Genomic DNA, 9,150 nt, shown 5'->3' on the forward strand with positions numbered 1-9,150 from the left:
GCCCTCAGCGTCATCCAACAACTACTAACAATTTGCCTGAAACAAACAAAAAAAACACAGAAGTTACGCGTGAACGCACATCTACTACTAACAAGGAAAATTGTCTAACAAAATAAATATACTGAAAACAGTGTAAGGTTTTATACATTATACTTAACTACACAACCCTAACTTCTAAAAAGAATATATACAAAAAAACTTCATGGTGTCTAAGACACTTGAGTGGAAACATCTTGGCATCATTCTTCAGCTGACTGATAGAATGCGTCTAGGCCTACGGTGGTTCACTCTTTTAAACTACCATCGTAATATTTGTTACTCAACAAATACGGAAAATCTGGTTGTGAACGGGTCCATCTGATATGGCAACCGTTCTCTATCCCATTCGGAAAAATAAAACCGAATCAAAATCGGAATATGAGAAAAAAAAACGAAATAACTCTCCTAGAAAATAGATCTCGGAACAGAATCGGAAAAATAACAGAAATGATCCATTATCTAGAAGGAAAACGAAAACAAAACACAAAACCCCCCCTTTTCGTTATCCCCAAAGTACGATATTTGCATTTTTACTTTCTCAACCGGTTGGTCTACCACAAGCATTCCCATCATCACATATTCATCCCTACATACATCCACTACATTCATCCTCAACTGAACCATGGTAATGTAACTGTTAACTCAGAACATCACTACACTCATACAAATTCCTAATTGAATATTGATAACTTAAATATTCAAACAGTTTAGACCAAACTAAGTAATGGCAAATATCTACTTCTTAATATCCTTAATATGCCAAGTGCCTATTGGGTGGTTGTCAGCTACTCTAACTAGTTCGTAAACCAAAGGTGACAAAACCTTGACAACCCTGCACTTTTCATACTTAGGTGCCAGCTTAGCTGCGAAAAAATTTGTAGCGTCGCTTTGTGGATAGGTCTTTTTCCACACTATATCCCCAACAGAATAGCTTGCAGACCTACGCCTTAAGTTGTAATGCGTTGCATACTCTGCATGAGCCTGAAACAAATTTCTCCTAACCTGACCAAATATGTCCTCCAAAGTTCCAAACTTTCCTGCGTATTCCTCCCTTGGAATTCCGGCCTCGTACTCCTTATCCGTGTCCTTATAGAAGGAACCATTTAAAACCGGTTCTCTAGCGTGGACAAGGAAGAACGGGGAGAATCCAGTGGATTCATTAACCGCACTGTTTATGGCGAACTGGACCTTGTACAGGTTTTCGTCCCAGGACCTGTGGTTATCTTTCACAAAAGCGGCTACAGCAGTCATAACAACCTTATTGTACCTCTCAACAAGGTTAACTTGCGGAGTGTACAGTGGTGTGTAGTGTAATTTCGGAATATTATAACGCTTAATGAGATTACGGAATTCAGATCCTGTAAATTGGGACCCATTGTCCACAATCACAGTCTCTGGAACACTATGGTTCAAAAATACAAAATTCTCTATCGCTTTAACAACAGCGGCACCTGTGGCACGCCGTAACGGAAACAACATTGTATATTTCGAAAAACAACACGTCACCACCAAAAGAAATGTAAATCCTGATTTAGACCTAGGCAAAGGTCCGACTAAATCAGCCGAAATGACCTGAAAAGGTCTCTCGCAGACTTTAGGCTTCCCAAGCAGACCTGGAGTGGCTGATGTCGTGTGTTTATACGCAGAGCAAGTATCACAATTCTTAACGTACTCAACCACGTCCTTATACATACCACGCCAAAAATATCTGAGGGATAATCTGCGATGAGTTTTGAACACACCAAAATGACCTGCAGTTGCATCTGCATGGTTTTGTTGCATAATTCTAAGGATGTCGTTCTTGTGGACTACCTCTTTCCAGTCGAACTCACTGAGAAGCTGGTATTTACATTTACTGTAACGATATAGTTTATCGTTCAAAATACAAAAATTCGGAAAATTTGCTGGATTGATTTTACAGCCATTAAATGTTTTGTCATACCAGTCATCTACCAAAACTTGTTGACTAGAGTTATCATTACGATCCCCAACTACATCTACGTGTATGAGTCTCGACAAGGTATCCGGAACTACATTATCACAACCCTTCCTATGTTCGATAACAAAATTATACTGTGATAATCTACAACCCCATCTGGCGAGTCGTCCTGAGGGATTTTCTAAATTTAAGAACCACTTTAGGGATGCATGGTCTGTGATAATTGTGACTGGCTTGGAACCAAAATAAGCCTGAAATTTCTCCACTGCAAAAATCACAGCTAGAGCCTCGCGTTCCGTCGCGCTGTAATTCCTTTCGTTTTTATTTAGGCTCCTACTGACATACGCAATGGGATGATCGCAACCATCGGTTTCTTGCGTTAGCATACCGCCAACACCATATGCAGAAGCATCACAATGTATTTTGAATGGTTTTTCAAAATTCGGTACCGCAAGAACAGGTGCGGTTACCAACGCATTCTTCAATGTATTAAATGCTACCTCTGCCTGTTCGCTCCACTCAAATTTAGGTGCGTTCTTTCCTTTACTCGTTAGTCTATTGAGTGGTGCAGCGATGGTTGAAAAATTCCTAATAAAGCGCCTGTACCAAGAACAAGTGCCTAGGAAAATCTTTACCTCCTGTGCAGTTTTTGGGGTCGGAAAGTTCAAAACTGCGGCAACTTTTCCAGGATCTGTGCGTAAACCAAATTCGTCCACTATATACCCTAAATATTTCAAAGAGTTTCTAAAAAAATTACATTTATCAAAATTTATGGATAGTTGAGCCATTTTTAGTTTATCCAGAACTCTGTTTAATAAAATTAAATGGGTTTCAAAATCAGCAGAACAAATAACAATATCATCTATATAACAAAATACTATTCCATTTTCAATATCACTACAAAAATTTTGATTAAATAACTGGTCCATTAACCTCTGCTGTCGTGCTGGTGCACCGCATAGGCCAAACGGCATGACTTTAAATTTGAATAACCCTCTACCAGGAGCTGTAAAACTGGTTTTTTCCTGAGAGTCGTCAGCTAACGGAATTTGCCAGAAACTTGAACTTAAATCAATCGATGATAAAAACCTTGCCTCTTTCAAGCTATCTAGAATTTGTGGAATGTACGGTATTGAGTATGAATCCCCCTTTGTCACTGAATTTAATTTCCTGCAATCTAGGCAAAATCTCCAGTCTCCATTTGCCTTTTTCACTAAAATTGCTGGGTTATTCCAAGGGCTTTCACTCGGAGTAACTACGTCCATTTCCAGCATCCTATCTAACTCTTTACTTAAAGCTTCCTTCTTTTCGGGAGAAAGTGGATATTGTTTTATTTTTATTGGCAAGGCATCACCGGTGTCAATAACATGTTCAATTAATTTTGTTCTACCCAATCCAATTTTCTCTGAAGAAATATCTAAAAATTTATTTACTACAGATTGGGCTAATTCTTTCTGTTGAGATGATAAGTTTTCAAAAGAAGTGATGGTATGAATTTGTTCATTATCAATCGCACAAATATTGTAAAATTGAGAAGGTGCCTTAATTAATTCTAAATTATCAAAAATGCCAGGGGCTAACTGAAATGTTTTCCAAAAGTCACAGCCAAAAATAACATCCGCTATTATAGAGGGTACTACAAAAAATTTTATTATGTGAGTTACGGAATTATAAGTAATCGGAATAAACATATAACCCATGCAATCAAGTTTGTCTCCATTTGCCACTGAAAATGTGGTATCAATACTGCTATGCAATTTATAACCGAATCTCAAAAAAACCTTGTGCGCCTGGTTACCCAAAATTGACGCGCAAGCACCGGAATCTAGTAAACCTGTAATCTCAAAACCGTCAACAAAAACCTTTAAATGTGGCCTAAAGTCTCGTTTATCCACTGAATACAGAACTGTGTCAGGTAAAAGGGATGTTTCGTTGTTAATGACCAAGTTCTTTACTTGTGTCTCTGCACAGTTCTTACTAATTAGTTTTTTGAATTTTTGTCCGGAGCGGGTTTACTAATCGCCTTTTTACTACAACTTGGACATGTCTTTACTGTAAAGTTCTGACGTCCACACGAAAAACATCTAATAAATTTCGGAACTGTCCTGCAAAATTTAAAGGAATGGTTACCCTTGCCGCACTTGTAACATAGTTGTTTATTTGTTTTCGTAAAATCAGTGCCTTTACTTGTATCAACCTTAGGTGCAGGTGTGACTGAAAGTGTGTTTATCTGTTTTGTCACTTGTTTGTAAGCAAACTCTGAACTTAAAGTTGCCTTACTGTTAGTAGGCTCAGAAAATAAGGCGGAACGCTGCCTCGCAGCCTCTAGTTTGCGACACTTTTCCTTCAACATTGCGACAGACTTAATGTCAACAAGAGCTAATTGTTCTGAGTAAAAAGGGCGAATATTATGTAATAAAATTTGTAACTTTTGTTCTTCGGAAAGTGGTGTTGACAACCTTGAAAACATGCCAAACATTACAGCGAAATAGATAGACACCGGTTCTTCAGAGCCTTGTGTTCTTGCTCGAATTTCACCTAGCAACCTGTAGTCATAATCTACTGCATCAAATTCCTCTAAAAATAAAGTTTTCAATTCTGACCAAGACGAAACTTGACATTTGTTGCCTCTGTACCATAACAATGCTCGGCCTGTAAAAAGATGAAATGCAGAAACAAATAATTTTCCATCTGAAACGCCATAAGATCTTTTATATTCCTCAACGCGTTCGATGAAACTGCGCGGATCACCCTGTCCGTTGAAATTTAACTTCCACTTGGCCACATTTTTATCACCAGTGCAGTCAACGGCGGTACTCTCGGAATCCAGTGATTCGTCGTGAGACGACTCATTGTCAGCATCTAATCTGGAAATCAAACTCTGCAACTTTGTATGTAATTCACTCTTCCTACTTATTAAGCTGAGTTCGGAACACTGTATTCTTAAAATTCTAAAGTACAAATGTGAAGCTAAAGCTTTAGACCTACAGAGGGCATGTCTATCTTTAGTGTCAGAACACTTTTTTAATAAATCTTCTAAGTCTTGAAGTTTTTTAGTAATAACCCCTAACTCACTTTCAGAAGAGAAATCCGTCTCTAAAATTGATTCAGAAGGAATTTCCTGAATTAATTGTTTTAACTGTTTCTTTAAACCTAGCACTGTAGGTGCTGGAGTTTCGGAACGAATGGATACCTCATAACACAATTCGTCCTTCAGAAGTGAATGAAACTGGGCAAAAGTCTGTTCCATTGTGTTAAGTCAAAACACATTTAACAAAATATCGAGCTTGTGTAACTGTCTATGTTTAGCCTTATACAAATTGGTTAAACACAAACACAAAAGAAGTTATTTAAACTATTAAATATACACAAGCAAAATACACAACAAAAACAATATTCTTAAGTCTATCCTAACTATTTTATCAATTATGTTCCTATTCCAAAATATTGTTAATAATACAAGCACATATTATTACTATAGTAAACAAAATATAACAAAATAAAACTTCCCAAAATTGAATAAATGATTGTAAGGTGCAGTATCACCTTTATGAGTACACAGTGTGTTACAACCTTTACAATTACAGAAGTAAACAGGCAACAAAGTTGCAATGAACTCTGAATAGCATATTATCTTTAAAAAAAAACAAAGAGATTGTGCAATGGTTTGATGACTGTTACTTTACACTTTTAACACATAACCTAAAATACAACAAAATCTGTTTGTAAATGTCACTTTAAACTACCAGCATTCACTTAAACTTAACATGTTTTGTGTGTGAAGTAGCTTTTATCATAACCTTAACACAGCTCTAAACAAAATTTCAACAAAATAATGAAGTATCAAGTCACTGAAAAAAAATTGTTCATAACTTCATACTTGAACTTAATGTAATCTCTGAATATAGTTTATATATTTAGTTTCACAAGTTGTAACTCTTAGTATTTATAAAGGTATGTGTGTAACTAGTTAACGGCACATAGCGTTTCAAAACTTTAATTATACTAAGTTACCGGAATTTTCAAACATAAGATGTACTTACTATTGAAAGCAATACCCAACAACAACTCAGTTAAGCAATGTTTATTACTAAACTGAAGGCAAACATTCACTTATACACCTCCAAGTTAAGTCAAATAACATAATTGAACGGCATAAGCACCCTTTATAATGTGTTAATTAAATAAGAAAAAAAAACCAATGTTGGACTATACTCAGAAAATTACTTAAACTATCAAACAAAATTTCTAACTATTAGTTATTATTTAGTTAGTTAACCATAAAAACAGCTTAGTGCTCTTTGCAATGTGTCACTACTTAGAAAATTGTACAATCAGCGGAGTACATTTCATAAAATTCACAAAATTTCTCAAAATATACAGAAATAACTATATAAAAAAACGTTCGGGCGCCATTTGTAAGGGTGGTAAATTGGGCGGAATAGAAATATACCCGGATACGGAATAATCTACCACCTTACAAAGATTAGAGGAAAAAAAAATAATAATTTTACTTACTTGATCTATCTACCTAGTAAAGAATAGAAGCTAGCCGTCGACTCCCTTGTAATGTATATGAGGTGTTATAAATGAAATTTGCTAGATGTTAGGCAAAATTGTTTTTAATGTAACTTTTACCGGGGTCGCTTAATACATAGTGATGGCTAATAATGCTTAGTTATTCTAGCTTAATGCCAAGACTCAATTTAGATACATTAGAATGCCTTAGGTAGATAGTACATAAAATCTATGTTTTAAATTTAAGATGCCATCGGCATGGAATAGACAATGACACAGTAAAATTCATAAAATTGTTTCAAAATAAAAGCTCAGTAGTAAAGACAGGGTTCTTACTGTACACATACACTAAGAAGGTTCACTAAACTGTTCCAGGATACAAACATTTGCTTACTTGTAGGTGCGAAGACTGCAAGGTAGCTGGACGGCATCGGCCAAGATCCAAAACTCAATTTATTTGATTCTTCACAACCGAAATGTTTCATTACAAAGATTTTCACCAAGTCTTATCCATAGAAATTAAGTTGCCAACGTGAATGTGCAAAAGAAATAAATACGAAAACCGAAAACTAAAAACGGAAACGCAAACGGAAACGCAAACGGAAACGCAAACGGAAACGCAAACGGAAACGCAAACGGAAACCCTATTGAACTCCTGGCCACCAATGGTTTTCAGGAGTCCACCCACAACCCATTATCCTCATTTATTTGGGAAGGTAAAATAACTGGAACTGAAAGGGAAATCATGAAATTAGGATTTTCTCTAACCAAACCGCCATTTTGTCGAATCCACATTACTTGATTTTTCACTCACCATAATTGATGAAACATTGAAATACGTTAGGATGACTAAATTTATAACTATTGTATTTTCCCAGGCGAAGCCATGGGCGAAAAAGAATGAGATTTTCCTGGAACGAAAAAAATTCGTCTTCACATGTTGACTCCAGAAAAATTCTAAATCTCACCAATCGGTGTTGCCAGACGCAACCCGAGTGTGGCCGCTCTCAGTTAGATTGATCATGAAGCCAATTCATTTTTGAATATTTGCGGAACCTAAGGATATATTATAAGAACCGTTTTGTTAATGACTTAACAATAAACAAATGATATTATGGTTTTATTTAATTATTTTTGTTTTATTTTTACGACAATTGACAACGAAGCAAACGCCATCTATTGTGGCTCGAATGAACTCTGAACATCGACCCACGCGTAGTTCTGCACCTTGATGCTAGGTGGCACCAACATACTTTGAACAAAATAGATTTTAATTAAAAGCGAAACGCTAATTAGTAGTTCAAAATTTACAACGTCACAATGCCTCGAGATCGCCACAAGACAAAAGAATACTGAACAAACTCGCGAAAACAATTAAGAAAGCAATCAAAAGTCATAATGACACTAAGTTAAATGATTACCTACGAAGCTTGACCAATGACCGAGAAACTGACTATTCTCTTTGGAAAGTAACAGGTAATCTAAAAAGACCTATCACACATATACCACCTATTAAAGAATCAAATGGAAAATGGGCTATCAATAACATTCAAAAAGCTAATAGATTCGCTCAGCATCTGGAAGATATATTCCAACCAAATGAGGGCCATACAATTGATTTCAGTGAGAATGAAGAAAGACAAGATGACCTGCAAAATATCAGACTTGTGACACCAAAGGAAGTATCTGAAGAAATAAAGTTTAATTTAAGCAAAAAAAAAATCTCCAGGATATGATCTCATTACCGGAGAAATTTTAAAAAACCTACCTCGGAAAGCTTTAGTGAAACTTACCAATCTCATAAATGCATCATTTAGACTAAGACATGTACCTGAGTTATGGAAAGTTGCTGAAGTTATTATGATCGCTAAACCGGGGAAACCACCCCATGAAACAACATCATACAGACCAATCTCTTTATTACCAGTTATTTCAAAATTATTTGAAAAACTGTTACTCAAAAGAATAAAACCTATACTAGAGGAGAGAAAATTAATACCAGATCACCAATTTGGATTCCGTGAAAAACACTCAACGATAGATCAAGTCCACAGAATTACTGACATAATAGAGAAATCATTAGAAAATAAGAAAGTGTGTTCTACAGTCTTTTTAGACGTAGCGCAAGCTTTTGATAAAGTGTGGCACGAAGGGCTTATCTATAAACTCAGAAATATGCTACCAAAGTCATTTGCAGATATTCTTGAATCATACATCTCAAATAGATGGTTTAGAGTTCGTCAAGAAGATGCGTATTCTGAACTCAAGGAAATTAAAGCTGGGGTACCACAAGGAAGTGTCTTAGGTCCGGTCCTGTACTTATTATACACCTGTGATATTCCAGCACTAGAAAATAACACTATTGCAACATTCGCTGATGATACTGCCATAATAGCAACTGGAGAAAGTCACGAAGAAGCAGTAGAAAAAGTTCAAGCTGCCATAAATAAAGTCAACGATTGGACTATAAAGTGGCGAATTAAGCTAAACGAGTCGAAATCTATGCATATAGATTTTACCAATAAGTTACCAAAATATCACCCAATTTATCTAAATCGGCAACTTATTCCCTACGTAAATACAGCGAAGTACTTGGGTATGACGCTTGACGCAAAGCTTCGATGGAAAGCTCATGTTAAAAAGAAACGTGAGGA

This window comes from Maniola hyperantus, chromosome 24, assembly GCF_902806685.2.
Source record: "Maniola hyperantus chromosome 24, iAphHyp1.2, whole genome shotgun sequence".
NCBI lineage: Eukaryota > Metazoa > Arthropoda > Insecta > Lepidoptera > Nymphalidae > Maniola > Maniola hyperantus.